This window comes from Gossypium raimondii, unplaced genomic scaffold (genome assembly GCF_025698545.1).
Source record: "Gossypium raimondii isolate GPD5lz unplaced genomic scaffold, ASM2569854v1 Contig00262, whole genome shotgun sequence".
Classification (NCBI taxonomy): domain Eukaryota; kingdom Viridiplantae; phylum Streptophyta; class Magnoliopsida; order Malvales; family Malvaceae; genus Gossypium; species Gossypium raimondii.
The window spans coordinates 15,406-31,858 of NW_026291362.1; the positions used below are offsets into that span (position 1 = coordinate 15,406).

The window sequence follows — 16,453 nt, forward strand, 5'->3', positions numbered from 1 at the left end:
GGCGGGTGCGATCATACCGGCACTAATGCGGATCCCATCGAACTCATGATTAAGCGTGCTTGGCGCGAGTAGTACTAGGATGGGTGACCTCACAGGAAGTCCTCGTGTTGCACCCTCCATTTTATTTCATATAATGTTTTTTAGTTGCATTTTCTCGGCGTGGTGTAACTCATTCGTTATTTGCGTTTTGTGAAATAAACAATTTGAAGCGATATTTGGTCGAATTTGCATTTAAATTCGGCGCAAGCTGCGATAAAGGCGACCTTTATATGAATAGATTGCGCAAGAGTTGTGGGTGCGATCATACCGGCACTAATGCCGGATCCCATCGAACTCATGATTAAGCGTGCTTGGCGAGAGTAGTACTAGGATGGGTGACCTCACAGGAAGTCCTCGTGTTGCACCCTCCATTTTATTTCATATAATGTTTTTTTAGTTGCATTTTCTCGGCGTGGTGTAACTCATTCGTTATTTGCGTTTTGTGAAATAAACAATTTGAAGCGATATTTGGTAATTTGCATTTAAATTGGCGCAAGCTGCGATAAAGGCGACCTTTATATGAATAGATTGCGCAGAGTTGGCGGGTGCGATCATACCGGCACTAATGCCGGATCCCATCGAACTCATGATTAAGCGTGCTTGGCGAGAGTAGTACTAGGATGGGTGACCTCACAGGAAGTCCTCGTGTTGCACCCTCCATTTTATTTCATATAATGTTTTTTAGTTGCATTTTCTCGGCGTGGTGTAACTCATTCGTTATTTGCGTTTTGTGAAATAAACAATTTGAAGCGATATTTGGTCGAATTTGCATTTAAATTTGGCGCAAGCTGCGATAAAGGCGACCTTTATATGAATAGATTGCGCAAGAGTTGGCGGGTGCGATCATACCGGCACTAATGCCGGATCCCATCGAACTCCATGATTAAGCGTGCTTGGCGAGAGTAGTACTAGGATGGGTGACCTCAGGAAGTCCTCGTGTTGCACCCTCCATTTTATTTCATATAATGTTTTTTAGTTGCATTTTCTCGGCGTGGTGTAACTCATTCGTTATTTGCGTTTTGTGAAATAAACAATTTGAAGCGATATTTGGTCGAATTTGCATTTAAATTGGCGCAAGCTGCGATAAAGGCGACCTTTATATGAATAGATTGCGCAAGAGTTGGCGGGTGCGATCATACCGGCACTAATGCCGGATCCCATCGAACTCATGATTAAGCGTGCTTGGCGAGAGTAGTACTAGGATGGGTGACCTCAGGAAGTCCTCGTGTTGCACCCTCCATTTTATTTCATATAATGTTTTTTAGTTGCATTTTCTCGGCGTGGTGTAACTCATTCGTTATTTGCGTTTTGTGAAATAAACAATTTGAAGCGATATTTGGTGAATTTGCATTTAAATTGGCGCAAGCTGCGATAAAGGCGACCTTTATATGAATAGATTGCGCAAGAGTTGGCGGGTGCGATCATACCGGCACTAATGCCGGATCCCATCGAACTCATGATTAAGCGTGCTTGGCGAGTAGTACTAGGATGGGTGACCTCACAGGAAGTCCTCGTGTTGCACCCTCCATTTTATTTCATATAATGTTTTTTAGTTGCATTTTCTCGGCGTGGTGTAACTCATTCGTTATTTGCGTTTTGTGAAATAAACAATTTGAAGCGATATTTGGTCGAATTTGCATTTAAATTGGCGCAAGCTGCGATAAAGGCGACCTTTATATGAATAGATTGCGCGCAAGAGTTGGCGGGTGCGATCATACCGGCACTAATGCCGGATCCCATCGAACTCATGATTAAGCGTGCTTGGCGAGAGTAGTACTAGGATGGGTGACCTCACAGGAAGTCCTCGTGTTGCACCCTCCATTTTATTTCATATAATGTTTTTTTAGTTGCATTTTCTCGGCGTGGTGTAACTCATTCGTTATTTGCGTTTTGTGAAATAAACAATTTGAAGCGATATTTGGTGAATTTGCATTTAAATTGGCGCAAGCTGCGATAAAGGCGACCTTTATATGAATAGATTGCGCAAGAGTTGGCGGGTGCGATCATACCGGCACTAATGCCGGATCCCATCGAAACTCATGATTAAGCGTGCTTGGCGAGAGTAGTACTAGGATGGGTGACCTCACAGGAAGTCCTCGTGTTGCACCTCCATTTTATTTCATATAATGTTTTTTTAGTTGCATTTTCTCGGCGTGGTGTAACTCATTCGTTATTTGCGTTTTGTGAAATAAACAATTTGAAGCGATATTTGGTGAATTTGCATTTAAATTAAATTGGCGCAAGCTGCGATAAAGGCGACCTTTATATGAATAGATTGCGCAAGAGTTGGCAGTGCGATCATACCGGCACTAATGCCGGATCCCATCGAACTCATGATTAAGCGTGCTTGGCGCGAGTAGTACTAGGATGGGTGACCTCACAGGAAGTCCTCGTGTTGCACCCTCCATTTTATTTCATATAATGTTTTTTAGTTGCATTTTCTCGGCGTGGTGTAACTCATTCGTTATTTGCGTTTTGTGAAATAAACAATTTGAAGCGATATTTGGTGAATTTGCATTTAAATTCGGCGCAAGCTGCGATAAAGGCGACCTTTATATGAATAGATTGCGCAAGAGTTGGCGGGTGCGATCATACCGGCACTAATGCCGGATCCCATCGAACTCATGATTAAGCGTGCTTGGCGAGAGTAGTACTAGGATGGGTGACCTCACAGGAAGTCCTCGTGTTGCACCCTCCATTTTATTTCATATAATGTTTTTTAGTTGCATTTTCTCGGCGTGGTGTAACTCATTCGTTATTTGCGTTTTGTGAAATAAACAATTTGAAGCGATATTTGGTCGAATTTGCATTTAAATTGGCGCAAGCTGCGATAAAGGCGACCTTTATATGAATAGATTGCGCAAGAGTTGGCGGGTGCGATCATACCGCACTAATGCCGGATCCCATCGAACTCATGATTAAGCGTGCTTGGGCGAGTAGTACTAGGATGGGTGACCTCAGGAAGTCCTCGTGTTGCACCCTCCATTTTATTTCATATAATGTTTTTTAGTTGCATTTTCTCGGCGTGGTGTAACTCATTCGTTATTTGCGTTTTGTGAAATAAACAATTTGAAGCGATATTTGGTCGAATTTGCATTTAAATTGGCGCAAGCTGCGATAAAGGCGACCTTTATATGAATAGATTGCGCAAGAGTTGGCGGGTGCGATCATACCGGCACTAATGCCGGATCCCATCGAACTCATGATTAAGCGTGCTTGGCGAGTAGTACTAGGATGGGTGACCTCACAGGAAGTCCTCGTGTTGCACCCTCCATTTTATTTCATATAATGTTTTTTTAGTTGCATTTTCTCGGCGTGGTGTAACTCATTCGTTATTTGCGTTTTGTGAAATAAACAATTTGAAGCGATATTTGGTCGAATTTGCATTTAAATTCGGCGCAAGCTGCGATAAGGCGACCTTTATATGAATAGATTGCGCAAGAGTTGGCGGGTGCGATCATACCGGCACTAATGCCGGATCCCATCGAACTCATGATTAAGCGTGCTTGGGAGAGTAGTACTAGGATGGGTGACCTCAGGAAGTCCTCGTGTTGCACCCTCCATTTTATTTCATATAATGTTTTTTTAGTTGCATTTTCTCGGCGTGGTGTAACTCATTCGTTATTTGCGTTTTGTGAAATAAACAATTTGAAGCGATATTTGGTGAATTTGCATTTAAATTGGCGCAAGCTGCGATAAAGGCGACCTTTATATGAATAGATTGCGCAAGAGTTGGCGGTGCGATCATACCGGCACTAATGCCGGATCCCATCGAACTCATGATTAAGCGTGCTTGGCGAGTAGTACTAGGATGGGTGACCTCACAGGAAGTCCTCGTGTTGCACCCTCCATTTTATTTCATATAATGTTTTTTAGTTGCATTTTCTCGGCGTGGTGTAACTCATTCGTTATTTGCGTTTTGTGAAATAAACAATTTGAAGCGATATTTGGTCGAATTTGCATTTAAATTCGGCGCAAGCTGCGATAAAGGCGACCTTTATATGAATAGATTGCGCAAGAGTTGGCGGGTGCGATCATACCGGCACTAATGCGGATCCCATCGAACTCATGATTAAGCGTGCTTGGCGAGAGTAGTACTAGGATGGGTGACCTCACAGGAAGTCCTCGTGTTGCACCCTCCATTTTATTTCATATAATGTTTTTTAGTTGCATTTTCTCGGCGTGGTGTAACTCATTCGTTATTTGCGTTTTGTGAAATAAACAATTTGAAGCGATATTTGGTCGAATTTGCATTTAAATTCGGCGCAAGCTGCGATAAAGGCGACCTTTATATGAATAGATTGCGCAAGAGTTGGCGGGTGCGATCATACCGGCACTAATGCGGATCCCATCGAACTCATGATTAAGCGTGCTTGGCGAGTAGTACTAGGATGGGTGACCTCACAGGAAGTCCTCGTGTTGCACCCTCCATTTTATTTCATATAATGTTTTTTAGTTGCATTTTCTCGGCGTGGTGTAACTCATTCGTTATTTGCGTTTTGTGAAATAAACAATTTGAAGCGATATTTGGTCGAATTTGCATTTAAATTCGGCGCAAGCTGCGATAAAGGCGACCTTTATATGAATAGATTGCGCAAGAGTTGGCGGGTGCGATCATACCGGCACTAATGCCGGATCCCATCGAACTCATGATTAAGCGTGCTTGGCGAGTAGTACTAGGATGGGTGACCTCAGGAAGTCCTCGTGTTGCACCTCCATTTTATTTCATATAATGTTTTTTTAGTTGCATTTTCTCGGCGTGGTGTAACTCATTCGTTATTTGCGTTTTGTGAAATAAACAATTTGAAGCGATATTTGGTCAATTTGCATTTAAATTTGGCGCAAGCTGCGATAAAGGCGACCTTTATATGAATAGATTGCAAGAGTTGGCGGGTGCGATCATACCGGCACTAATGCCGGATCCCATCGAACTCATGATTAAGCGTGCTTGGCGAGAGTAGTACTAGGATGGGTGACCTCGCAGGAAGTCCTCGTGTTGCACCCTCCATTTTATTTCATATAATGTTTTTTTAGTTGCATTTTCTCGGCGTGGTGTAACTCATTCGTTATTTGCGTTTTGTGAAATAAACAATTTGAAGCGATATTTGGTCGAATTTGCATTTAAATTGGGCGCAAGCTGCGATAAAGGCGACCTTTATATGAATAGATTGCGCAAGAGTTGGCGGGTGCGATCATACCGGCACTAATGCCGGATCCCATCGAACTCATGATTAAGCGTGCTTGGCGAGAGTAGTACTAGGATGGGTGACCTCACAGGAAGTCCTCGTGTTGCACCCTCCATTTTATTTCATATAATGTTTTTTTAGTTGCATTTTCTCGGCGTGGTGTAACTCATTCGTTATTTGCGTTTTGTGAAATAAACAATTTGAAGCGATATTTGGTCGAATTTGCATTTAAATTGGCGCAAGCTGCGATAAAGGCGACCTTTATATGAATAGATTGCGCAAGAGTTGGCGGGTGCGATCATACCGGCACTAATGCCGGATCCCATCGAACTCATGATTAAGCGTGCTTGGCGCGAGTAGTACTAGGATGGGTGACCTCACAGGAAGTCCTCGTGTTGCACCCTCCATTTTATTTCATATAATGTTTTTTAGTTGCATTTTCTCGGCGTGGTGTAACTCATTCGTTATTTGCGTTTTGTGAAATAAACAATTTGAAGCGATATTTGGTCGAATTTGCATTTAAATTTGGCGCAAGCTGCGATAAAGGCGACCTTTATATGAATAGATTGCGCAAGAGTTGGCGGGTGCGATCATACCGGCACTAATGCGGATCCCATCGAACTCATGATTAAGCGTGCTTGGCGCGAGTAGTACTAGGATGGGTGACCTCACAGGAAGTCCTCGTGTTGCACCCTCCATTTTATTTCATATAATGTTTTTTTAGTTGCATTTTCTCGGCGTGGTGTAACTCATTCGTTATTTGCGTTTTGTGAAATAAACAATTTGAAGCGATATTTGGTCGAATTTGCATTTAAATTGGCGCAAGCTGCGATAAAGGCGACCTTTATATGAATAGATTGCGCAAGAGTTGGCGGGTGCGATCATACCGGCACTAATGCCGGATCCCATCGAACTCATGATTAAGCGTGCTTGGCGAGTAGTACTAGGATGGGTGACCTCAGGAAGTCCTCGTGTTGCACCTCCATTTTATTTCATATAATGTTTTTTTAGTTGCATTTTCTCGGCGTGGTGTAACTCATTCGTTATTTGCGTTTTGTGAAATAAACAATTTGAAGCGATATTTGGTCGAATTTGCATTTAAATTTGGCGCAAGCTGCGATAAAGGCGACCTTTATATGAATAGATTGCGCAAGAGTTGGCCAGTGCGATCATACCGGCACTAATGCCGGATCCCATCGAACTCATGATTAAGCGTGCTTGGCGAGTAGTACTAGGATGGGTGACCTCACAGGAAGTCCTCGTGTTGCACCCTCCATTTTATTTCATATAATGTTTTTTAGTTGCATTTTCTCGGCGTGGTGTAACTCATTCGTTATTTGCGTTTTGTGAAATAAACAATTTGAAGCGATATTTGGTCGAATTTGCATTTAAATTCGGCGCAAGCTGCGATAAAGGCGACCTTTATATGAATAGATTGCGCAAGAGTTGGCGGGTGCGATCATACCGGCACTAATGCCGGATCCCATCGAACTCATGATTAAGCGTGCTTGGCGAGAGTAGTACTAGGATGGGTGACCTCACAGGAAGTCCTCGTGTTGCACCCTCCATTTTATTTCATATAATGTTTTTTAGTTGCATTTTCTCGGCGTGGTGTAACTCATTCGTTATTTGCGTTTTGTGAAATAAACAATTTGAAGCGATATTTGGTCGAATTTGCATTTAAATTGGCGCAAGCTGCGATAAAGGCGACCTTTATATGAATAGATTGCGCAAGAGTTGGCGGGTGCGATCATACCGGCACTAATGCCGGATCCCATCGAACTCATGATTAAGCGTGCTTGGGCGAGTAGTACTAGGATGGGTGACCTCACAGGAAGTCCTCGTGTTGCACCCTCCATTTTATTTCATATAATGTTTTTTAGTTGCATTTTCTCGGCGTGGTGTAACTCATTCGTTATTTGCGTTTTGTGAAATAAACAATTTGAAGCGATATTTGGTGAATTTGCATTTAAAAATTGGCGCAAGCTGCGATAAAGGCGACCTTTATATGAATAGATTGCGCAAGAGTTGGCGGGTGCGATCATACGGCACTAATAATGCCGGATCCCATCGAACTCATGATTAAGCGTGCTTGGCGAGAGTAGTACTAGGATGGGTGACCTCAGGAAGTCCTCGTGTTGCACCCTCCATTTTATTTCATATAATGTTTTTTTAGTTGCATTTTCTCGGCGTGGTGTAACTCATTCGTTATTTGCGTTTTGTGAAATAAACAATTTGAAGCGATATTTGGTGAATTTGCATTTAAATTGGCGCAAGCTGCGATAAAGGCGACCTTTATATGAATAGATTGCGCAAGAGTTGGCGGGTGCGATCATACCGGCACTAATGCCGGATCCCATCGAACTCCATGATTAAGCGTGCTTGGCGAGAGTAGTACTAGGATGGGTGACCTCACAGGAAGTCCTCGTGTTGCACCCTCCATTTTATTTCATATAATGTTTTTTTAGTTGCATTTTCTCGGCGTGGTGTAACTCATTCGTTATTTGCGTTTTGTGAAATAAACAATTTGAAGCGATATTTGGTGAATTTGCATTTAAATTGGCGCAAGCTGCGATAAAGGCGACCTTTATATGAATAGATTGCGCAAGAGTTGGCGGGTGCGATCATACCGGCACTAATGCCGGATCCCATCGAACTCATGATTAAGCGTGCTTGGCGAGAGTAGTACTAGGATGGGTGACCTCACAGGAAGTCCTCGTGTTGCACCCTCCATTTTATTTCATATAATGTTTTTTTAGTTGCATTTTCTCGGCGTGGTGTAACTCATTCGTTATTTGCGTTTTGTGAAATAAACAATTTGAAGCGATATTTGGTGAATTTGCATTTAAATTGGCGCAAGCTGCGATAAAGGCGACCTTTATATGAATAGATTGCGCAAGAGTTGGCGGGTGCGATCATACCGGCACTAATGCCGGATCCCATCGAACTCATGATTAAGCGTGCTTGGCGAGAGTAGTACTAGGATGGGTGACCTCACAGGAAGTCCTCGTGTTGCACCCTCCATTTTATTTCATATAATGTTTTTTAGTTGCATTTTCTCGGCGTGGTGTAACTCATTCGTTATTTGCGTTTTGTGAAATAAACAATTTGAAGCGATATTTGGTCGAATTTGCATTTAAATTCGGCGCAAGCTGCGATAAAGGCGACCTTTATATGAATAGATTGCGCAAGAGTTGGCGGGTGCGATCATACCGGCACTAATGCCGGATCCCATCGAACTCATGATTAAGCGTGCTTGGCGAGAGTAGTACTAGGATGGGTGACCTCACAGGAAGTCCTCGTGTTGCACCCTCCATTTTATTTCATATAATGTTTTTTAGTTGCATTTTCTCGGCGTGGTGTAACTCATTCGTTATTTGCGTTTTGTGAAATAAACAATTTGAAGCGATATTTGGTCAATTTGCATTTAAATTGGCGCAAGCTGCGATAAAGGCGACCTTTATATGAATAGATTGCGCAAGAGTTGGCGGGTGCGATCATACCGCACTAATGCCGGATCCCATCGAACTCATGATTAAGCGTGCTTGGCGAGAGTAGTACTAGGATGGGTGACCTCACAGGAAGTCCTCGTGTTGCACCTCCCATTTTATTTCATATAATGTTTTTTTAGTTGCATTTTCTCGGCGTGGTGTAACTCATTCGTTATTTGCGTTTTGTGAAATAAACAATTTGAAGCGATATTTGGTGAATTTGCATTTAAATTTGGCGCAAGCTGCGATAAGGCGACCTTTATATGAATAGATTGCGCAAGAGTTGGCGGGTGCGATCATACCGGCACTAATGCCGGATCCCATCGAACTCATGATTAAGCGTGCTTGGCGAGTAGTACTAGGATGGGTGACCTCACAGGAAGTCCTCGTGTTGCACCTCCATTTTATTTCATATAATTTTTTTAGTTGCATTTTCTCGGCGTGGTGTAACTCATTCGTTATTTGCGTTTTGTGAAATAAACAATTTGAAGCGATATTTGGTCGAATTTGCATTTAAATTGGCGCAAGCTGCGATAAAGGCGACCTTTATATGAATAGATTGCGCAAGAGTTGGCGGGTGCGATCATACGGCACTAATGCGGATCCCATCGAACTCATGATTAAGCGTGCTTGGCGAGTAGTACTAGGATGGGTGACCTCACAGGAAGTCCTCGTGTTGCACCCTCCATTTTATTTCATATAATGTTTTTTTAGTTGCATTTTCTCGGCGTGGTGTAACTCATTCGTTATTTGCGTTTTGTGAAATAAACAATTTGAAGCGATATTTGGTCGAATTTGCATTTAAATTGGCGCAAGCTGCGATAAAGGCGACCTTTATATGAATAGATTGCGCAAGAGTTGGCGGGTGCGATCATACCGGCACTAATGCCGGATCCCATCGAACTCATGATTAAGCGTGCTTGGCGAGTAGTACTAGGATGGGTGACCTCACAGGAAGTCCTCGTGTTGCACCCTCCATTTTATTTCATATAATGTTTTTTTAGTTGCATTTTCTCGGCGTGGTGTAACTCATTCGTTATTTGCGTTTTGTGAAATAAACAATTTGAAGCGATATTTGGTGAATTTGCATTTAAATTCGGCGCAAGCTGCGATAAAGGCGACCTTTATATGAATAGATTGCGCAAGAGTTGGCGGGTGCGATCATACCGGCACTAATGCCGGATCCCATCGAACTCATGATTAAGCGTGCTTGGCGAGAGTAGTACTAGGATGGGTGACCTCACAGGAAGTCCTCGTGTTGCACCCTCCATTTTATTTCATATAATGTTTTTTAGTTGCATTTTCTCGGCGTGGTGTAACTCATTCGTTATTTGCGTTTTGTGAAATAAACAATTTGAAGCGATATTTGGTGAATTTGCATTTAAATTGGCGCAAGCTGCGATAAAGGCGACCTTTATATGAATAGATTGCGCAAGAGTTGGCGGGTGCGATCATACCGGCACTAATGCGGATCCCATCGAACTCATGATTAAGCGTGCTTGGCGAGAGTAGTACTAGGATGGGTGACCTCACAGGAAGTCCTCGTGTTGCACCCTCCATTTTATTTCATATAATGTTTTTTAGTTGCATTTTCTCGGCGTGGTGTAACTCATTCGTTATTTGCGTTTTGTGAAATAAACAATTTGAAGCGATATTTGGTCGAATTTGCATTTAAATTGGCGCAAGCTGCGATAAAGGCGACCTTTATATGAATAGATTGCGCAAGAGTTGGCGGGTGCGATCATACCGGCACTAATGCCGGATCCCATCGAACTCATGATTAAGCGTGCTTGGCGAGAGTAGTACTAGGATGGGTGACCTCACAGGAAGTCCTCGTGTTGCACCCTCCATTTTATTTCATATAATGTTTTTTTAGTTGCATTTTCTCGGCGTGGTGTAACTCATTCGTTATTTGCGTTTTGTGAAATAAACAATTTGAAGCGATATTTGGTGAATTTGCATTTAAAATTGGCGCAAGCTGCGATAAGGGACCTTTATATGAATAGATTGCGCAAGAGTTGGCGGGTGCGATCATACCGGCACTAATGCCGGATCCCATCGAACTCATGATTAAGCGTGCTTGGCGAGAGTAGTACTAGGATGGGTGACCTCACAGGAAGTCCTCGTGTTGCACCCTCCATTTTATTTCATATAATGTTTTTTAGTTGCATTTTCTCGGCGTGGTGTAACTCATTCGTTATTTGCGTTTTGTGAAATAAACAATTTGAAGCGATATTTGGTCGAATTTGCATTTAAATTGGCGCAAGCTGCGATAAAGGCGACCTTTATATGAATAGATTGCGCAAGAGTTGGCGGGTGCGATCATACCGGCACTAATGCCGGATCCCATCGAACTCATGATTAAGCGTGCTTGGCGAGAGTAGTACTAGGATGGGTGACCTCACAGGAAGTCCTCGTGTTGCACCCTCCATTTTATTTCATATAATGTTTTTTAGTTGCATTTTCTCGGCGTGGTGTAACTCATTCGTTATTTGCGTTTTGTGAAATAAACAATTTGAAGCGATATTTGGTGAATTTGCATTTAAATTGGCGCAAGCTGCGATAAGGCGACCTTTATATGAATAGATTGCGCAAGAGTTGGCGGGTGCGATCATACCGGCACTAATGCCGGATCCCATCGAACTCATGATTAAGCGTGCTTGGCGAGAGTAGTACTAGGATGGGTGACCTCACAGGAAGTCCTCGTGTTGCACCCTCCATTTTATTTCATATAATGTTTTTTAGTTGCATTTTCTCGGCGTGGTGTAACTCATTCGTTATTTGCGTTTTGTGAAATAAACAATTTGAAGCGATATTTGGTGAATTTGCATTTAAATTCGGCGCAAGCTGCGATAAAGGCGACCTTTATATGAATAGATTGCGCAAGAGTTGGCGGGTGCGATCATACCGGCACTAATGCCGGATCCCATCGAACTCATGATTAAGCGTGCTTGGGCGAGTAGTACTAGGATGGGTGACCTCACAGGAAGTCCTCGTGTTGCACCCTCCATTTTATTTCATATAATGTTTTTTAGTTGCATTTTCTCGGCGTGGTGTAACTCATTCGTTATTTGCGTTTTGTGAAATAAACAATTTGAAGCGATATTTGGTGAATTTGCATTTAAATTGGCGCAAGCTGCGATAAAGGCGACCTTTATATGAATAGATTGCGCAAGAGTTGGCGGGTGCGATCATACCGGCACTAATGCGGATCCCATCGAACTCCATGATTAAGCGTGCTTGGCGAGAGTAGTACTAGGATGGGTGACCTCACAGGAAGTCCTCGTGTTGCACCCTCCATTTTATTTCATATAATGTTTTTTTAGTTGCATTTTCTCGGCGTGGTGTAACTCATTCGTTATTTGCGTTTTGTGAAATAAACAATTTGAAGCGATATTTGGTCAATTTGCATTTAAATTCGGCGCAAGCTGCGATAAAGGCGACCTTTATATGAATAGATTGCGCAAGAGTTGGCGGGTGCGATCATACCGGCACTAATGCGGATCCCATCGAACTCATGATTAAGCGTGCTTGGCGAGTAGTACTAGGATGGGTGACCTCACAGGAAGTCCTCGTGTTGCACCCTCCATTTTATTTCATATAATGTTTTTTTAGTTGCATTTTCTCGGCGTGGTGTAACTCATTCGTTATTTGCGTTTTGTGAAATAAACAATTTGAAGCGATATTTGGTCAATTTGCATTTAAATTCGGCGCAAGCTGCGATAAAGGCGACCTTTATATGAATAGATTGCGCAAGAGTTGGCGGGTGCGATCATACCGGCACTAATGCCGGATCCCATCGAACTCATGATTAAGCGTGCTTGGCGAGAGTAGTACTAGGATGGGTGACCTCACAGGAAGTCCTCGTGTTGCACCCTCCATTTTATTTCATATAATGTTTTTTAGTTGCATTTTCTCGGCGTGGTGTAACTCATTCGTTATTTGCGTTTTGTGAAATAAACAATTTGAAGCGATATTTGGTCGAATTTGCATTTAAATTGGCGCAAGCTGCGATAAAGGCGACCTTTATATGAATAGATTGCGCAAGAGTTGGCGGGTGCGATCATACCGGCACTAATGCGGATCCCATCGAACTCATGATTAAGCGTGCTTGGCGAGAGTAGTACTAGGATGGGTGACCTCACAGGAAGTCCTCGTGTTGCACCCTCCATTTTATTTCATATAATGTTTTTTTAGTTGCATTTTCTCGGCGTGGTGTAACTCATTCGTTATTTGCGTTTTGTGAAATAAACAATTTGAAGCGATATTTGGTGAATTTGCATTTAAATTGGCGCAAGCTGCGATAAAGGCGACCTTTATATGAATAGATTGCGCAAGAGTTGGCAGGTGCGATCATACCGGCACTAATGCGGATCCCATCGAACTCATGATTAAGCGTGCTTGGGCGAGTAGTACTAGGATGGGTGACCTCACAGGAAGTCCTCGTGTTGCACCCTCCATTTTATTTCATATAATGTTTTTTAGTTGCATTTTCTCGGCGTGGTGTAACTCATTCGTTATTTGCGTTTTGTGAAATAAACAATTTGAAGCGATATTTGGTGAATTTGCATTTAAATTCGGCGCAAGCTGCGATAAAGGCGACCTTTATATGAATAGATTGCGCAAGAGTTGGCGGGTGCGATCATACCGCACTAATGCCGGATCCCATCGAACTCATGATTAAGCGTGCTTGGCGAGAGTAGTACTAGGATGGGTGACCTCACAGGAAGTCCTCGTGTTGCACCCTCCATTTTATTTCATATAATGTTTTTTAGTTGCATTTTCTCGGCGTGGTGTAACTCATTCGTTATTTGCGTTTTGTGAAATAAACAATTTGAAGCGATATTTGGTCGAATTTGCATTTAAATTGGCGCAAGCTGCGATAAAGGCGACCTTTATATGAATAGATTGCGCAAGAGTTGGCGAGTGCGATCATACCGGCACTAATGCCGGATCCCATCGAACTCATGATTAAGCGTGCTTGGCGAGAGTAGTACTAGGATGGGTGACCTCACAGGAAGTCCTCGTGTTGCACCCTCCATTTTATTTCATATAATGTTTTTTTAGTTGCATTTTCTCGGCGTGGTGTAACTCATTCGTTATTTGCGTTTTGTGAAATAAACAATTTGAAGCGATATTTGGTCGAATTTGCATTTAAATTTGGCGCAAGCTGCGATAAAGGCGACCTTTATATGAATAGATTGCGCAAGAGTTGGCGGGTGCGATCATACCGGCACTAATGCCGGATCCCATCGAACTCATGATTAAGCGTGCTTGGGCGAGTAGTACTAGGATGGGTGACCTCACAGGAAGTCCTCGTGTTGCACCCTCCATTTTATTTCATATAATGTTTTTTAGTTGCATTTTCTCGGCGTGGTGTAACTCATTCGTTATTTGCGTTTTGTGAAATAAACAATTTGAAGCGATATTTGGTGAATTTGCATTTAAATTTGGCGCAAGCTGCGATAAAGGCGACCTTTATATGAATAGATTGCGCAAGAGTTGGCGGGTGCGATCATACCGGCACTAATGCCGGATCCCATCGAACTCATGATTAAGCGTGCTTGGCGAGTAGTACTAGGATGGGTGACCTCACAGGAAGTCCTCGTGTTGCACCCTCCATTTTATTTCATATAATGTTTTTTAGTTGCATTTTCTCGGCGTGGTGTAACTCATTCGTTATTTGCGTTTTGTGAAATAAACAATTTGAAGCGATATTTGGTGAATTTGCATTTAAATTGGCGCAAGCTGCGATAAAGGCGACCTTTATATGAATAGATTGCGCAAGAGTTGGCGGGTGCGATCATACCGGCACTAATGCCGGATCCCATCGAACTCATGATTAAGCGTGCTTGGCGAGAGTAGTACTAGGATGGGTGACCTCACAGGAAGTCCTCGTGTTGCACTCTCCATTTTATTTCATATAATGTTTTTTTAGTTGCATTTTCTCGGCGTGGTGTAACTCATTCGTTATTTGCGTTTTGTGAAATAAACAATTTGAAGCGATATTTGGTGAATTTGCATTTAAATTGGCGCAAGCTGCGATAAAGGCGACCTTTATATGAATAGATTGCGCAAGAGTTGGCGGGTGCGATCATACCGGCACTAATGCCGGATCCCATCGAACTCATGATTAAGCGTGCTTGGCGAGAGTAGTACTAGGATGGGTGACCTCACAGGAAGTCCTCGTGTTGCACCCTCCATTTTATTTCATATAATGTTTTTTAGTTGCATTTTCTCGGCGTGGTGTAACTCATTCGTTATTTGCGTTTTGTGAAATAAACAATTTGAAGCGATATTTGGTCAATTTGCATTTAAATTTGGCGCAAGCTGCGATAAAGGCGACCTTTATATGAATAGATTGCGCAAGAGTTGGCGGGTGCGATCATACCGGCACTAATGCCGGATCCCATCGAACTCATGATTAAGCGTGCTTGGCGAGTAGTACTAGGATGGGTGACCTCAGGAAGTCCTCGTGTTGCACCCTCCATTTTATTTCATATAATGTTTTTTTAGTTGCATTTTCTCGGCGTGGTGTAACTCATTCGTTATTTGCGTTTTGTGAAATAAACAATTTGAAGCGATATTTGGTGAATTTGCATTTAAATTGGCGCAAGCTGCGATAAAGGCGACCTTTATATGAATAGATTGCGCAAGAGTTGGCGGGTGCGATCATACCGGCACTAATGCGGATCCCATCGAACTCATGATTAAGCGTGCTTGGCGAGTAGTACTAGGATGGGTGACCTCACAGGAAGTCCTCGTGTTGCACCCTCCATTTTATTTCATATAATGTTTTTTAGTTGCATTTTCTCGGCGTGGTGTAACTCATTCGTTATTTGCGTTTTGTGAAATAAACAATTTGAAGCGATATTTGGTCGAATTTGCATTTAAATTGGCGCAAGCTGCGATAAAGGCGACCTTTATATGAATAGATTGCGCAAGAGTTGGCCAGTGCGATCATACCGGCACTAATGCGGATCCCATCGAACTCATGATTAAGCGTGCTTGGCGAGAGTAGTACTAGGATGGGTGACCTCACAGGAAGTCCTCGTGTTGCACCCTCCATTTTATTTCATATAATGTTTTTTTAGTTGCATTTTCTCGGCGTGGTGTAACTCATTCGTTATTTGCGTTTTGTGAAATAAACAATTTGAAGCGATATTTGGTCGAATTTGCATTTAAATTGGCGCAAGCTGCGATAAAGGCGACCTTTATATGAATAGATTGCGCAAGAGTTGGCGGGTGCGATCATACCGGCACTAATGCCGGATCCCATCGAACTCATGATTAAGCGTGCTTGGCGAGTAGTACTAGGATGGGTGACCTCACAGGAAGTCCTCGTGTTGCACCCTCCATTTTATTTCATATAATGTTTTTTTAGTTGCATTTTCTCGGCGTGGTGTAACTCATTCGTTATTTGCGTTTTGTGAAATAAACAATTTGAAGCGATATTTGGTCGAATTTGCATTTAAATTGGGCGCAAGCTGCGATAAAGGCGACCTTTATATGAATAGATTGCGCAAGAGTTGGCGGGTGCGATCATACCGGCACTAATGCGGATCCCATCGAACTCCATGATTAAGCGTGCTTGGGAGAGTAGTACTAGGATGGGTGACCTCACAGGAAGTCCTCGTGTTGCACCCTCCATTTTATTTCATATAATGTTTTTTAGTTGCATTTTCTCGGCGTGGTGTAACTCATTCGTTATTTGCGTTTTGTGAAATAAACAATTTG

General features: G+C 42.7%; 37 pseudogenes; all 37 read left to right on the top strand.

Moving 5' to 3' along the window:
• Nucleotides 1-3: 3 nt before the first annotated feature.
• LOC128037618 (5S ribosomal RNA) lies at nucleotides 4-116 on the top strand (annotated as a pseudogene).
• Nucleotides 117-293: 177 nt separating this feature from the next.
• LOC128037463 (5S ribosomal RNA) lies at nucleotides 294-407 on the top strand (annotated as a pseudogene).
• A 175-nt stretch (nucleotides 408-582) lies between these two features.
• On the top strand, nucleotides 583-696 carry LOC128037464 (5S ribosomal RNA; annotated as a pseudogene).
• Nucleotides 697-874: 178 nt separating this feature from the next.
• LOC128037440 (5S ribosomal RNA) lies at nucleotides 875-987 on the top strand (annotated as a pseudogene).
• Nucleotides 988-1,164: 177 nt separating this feature from the next.
• On the top strand, nucleotides 1,165-1,276 carry LOC128037667 (5S ribosomal RNA; annotated as a pseudogene).
• A 467-nt stretch (nucleotides 1,277-1,743) lies between these two features.
• LOC128037466 (5S ribosomal RNA) lies at nucleotides 1,744-1,857 on the top strand (annotated as a pseudogene).
• Nucleotides 1,858-2,034: 177 nt separating this feature from the next.
• On the top strand, nucleotides 2,035-2,149 carry LOC128037620 (5S ribosomal RNA; annotated as a pseudogene).
• Nucleotides 2,150-2,620: 471 nt separating this feature from the next.
• Nucleotides 2,621-2,734, top strand: LOC128037467 (5S ribosomal RNA; annotated as a pseudogene).
• Nucleotides 2,735-4,065: 1,331 nt separating this feature from the next.
• LOC128037579 (5S ribosomal RNA) lies at nucleotides 4,066-4,178 on the top strand (annotated as a pseudogene).
• A 752-nt stretch (nucleotides 4,179-4,930) lies between these two features.
• LOC128037518 (5S ribosomal RNA) lies at nucleotides 4,931-5,044 on the top strand (annotated as a pseudogene).
• Nucleotides 5,045-5,223: 179 nt separating this feature from the next.
• Nucleotides 5,224-5,337, top strand: LOC128037468 (5S ribosomal RNA; annotated as a pseudogene).
• Nucleotides 5,338-5,515: 178 nt separating this feature from the next.
• Nucleotides 5,516-5,629, top strand: LOC128037600 (5S ribosomal RNA; annotated as a pseudogene).
• A 178-nt stretch (nucleotides 5,630-5,807) lies between these two features.
• LOC128037619 (5S ribosomal RNA) lies at nucleotides 5,808-5,920 on the top strand (annotated as a pseudogene).
• Nucleotides 5,921-6,676: 756 nt separating this feature from the next.
• On the top strand, nucleotides 6,677-6,790 carry LOC128037469 (5S ribosomal RNA; annotated as a pseudogene).
• Nucleotides 6,791-6,967: 177 nt separating this feature from the next.
• Nucleotides 6,968-7,080, top strand: LOC128037685 (5S ribosomal RNA; annotated as a pseudogene).
• A 469-nt stretch (nucleotides 7,081-7,549) lies between these two features.
• On the top strand, nucleotides 7,550-7,664 carry LOC128037660 (5S ribosomal RNA; annotated as a pseudogene).
• Nucleotides 7,665-7,841: 177 nt separating this feature from the next.
• Nucleotides 7,842-7,955, top strand: LOC128037470 (5S ribosomal RNA; annotated as a pseudogene).
• A 177-nt stretch (nucleotides 7,956-8,132) lies between these two features.
• On the top strand, nucleotides 8,133-8,246 carry LOC128037471 (5S ribosomal RNA; annotated as a pseudogene).
• A 178-nt stretch (nucleotides 8,247-8,424) lies between these two features.
• LOC128037472 (5S ribosomal RNA) lies at nucleotides 8,425-8,538 on the top strand (annotated as a pseudogene).
• Nucleotides 8,539-8,714: 176 nt separating this feature from the next.
• Nucleotides 8,715-8,827, top strand: LOC128037658 (5S ribosomal RNA; annotated as a pseudogene).
• A 1,042-nt stretch (nucleotides 8,828-9,869) lies between these two features.
• On the top strand, nucleotides 9,870-9,983 carry LOC128037473 (5S ribosomal RNA; annotated as a pseudogene).
• A 176-nt stretch (nucleotides 9,984-10,159) lies between these two features.
• LOC128037580 (5S ribosomal RNA) lies at nucleotides 10,160-10,272 on the top strand (annotated as a pseudogene).
• A 177-nt stretch (nucleotides 10,273-10,449) lies between these two features.
• Nucleotides 10,450-10,563, top strand: LOC128037474 (5S ribosomal RNA; annotated as a pseudogene).
• A 176-nt stretch (nucleotides 10,564-10,739) lies between these two features.
• Nucleotides 10,740-10,853, top strand: LOC128037475 (5S ribosomal RNA; annotated as a pseudogene).
• Nucleotides 10,854-11,030: 177 nt separating this feature from the next.
• On the top strand, nucleotides 11,031-11,144 carry LOC128037477 (5S ribosomal RNA; annotated as a pseudogene).
• Nucleotides 11,145-11,319: 175 nt separating this feature from the next.
• Nucleotides 11,320-11,433, top strand: LOC128037478 (5S ribosomal RNA; annotated as a pseudogene).
• Nucleotides 11,434-11,610: 177 nt separating this feature from the next.
• LOC128037687 (5S ribosomal RNA) lies at nucleotides 11,611-11,723 on the top strand (annotated as a pseudogene).
• Nucleotides 11,724-11,899: 176 nt separating this feature from the next.
• On the top strand, nucleotides 11,900-12,013 carry LOC128037599 (5S ribosomal RNA; annotated as a pseudogene).
• Nucleotides 12,014-12,480: 467 nt separating this feature from the next.
• Nucleotides 12,481-12,594, top strand: LOC128037479 (5S ribosomal RNA; annotated as a pseudogene).
• Nucleotides 12,595-12,771: 177 nt separating this feature from the next.
• On the top strand, nucleotides 12,772-12,884 carry LOC128037581 (5S ribosomal RNA; annotated as a pseudogene).
• A 177-nt stretch (nucleotides 12,885-13,061) lies between these two features.
• LOC128037616 (5S ribosomal RNA) lies at nucleotides 13,062-13,173 on the top strand (annotated as a pseudogene).
• A 177-nt stretch (nucleotides 13,174-13,350) lies between these two features.
• LOC128037635 (5S ribosomal RNA) lies at nucleotides 13,351-13,463 on the top strand (annotated as a pseudogene).
• A 177-nt stretch (nucleotides 13,464-13,640) lies between these two features.
• On the top strand, nucleotides 13,641-13,754 carry LOC128037627 (5S ribosomal RNA; annotated as a pseudogene).
• Nucleotides 13,755-13,933: 179 nt separating this feature from the next.
• On the top strand, nucleotides 13,934-14,046 carry LOC128037688 (5S ribosomal RNA; annotated as a pseudogene).
• A 465-nt stretch (nucleotides 14,047-14,511) lies between these two features.
• LOC128037575 (5S ribosomal RNA) lies at nucleotides 14,512-14,625 on the top strand (annotated as a pseudogene).
• A 177-nt stretch (nucleotides 14,626-14,802) lies between these two features.
• On the top strand, nucleotides 14,803-14,916 carry LOC128037480 (5S ribosomal RNA; annotated as a pseudogene).
• A 1,334-nt stretch (nucleotides 14,917-16,250) lies between these two features.
• Nucleotides 16,251-16,363, top strand: LOC128037449 (5S ribosomal RNA; annotated as a pseudogene).
• Nucleotides 16,364-16,453: the final 90 nt, after the last annotated feature.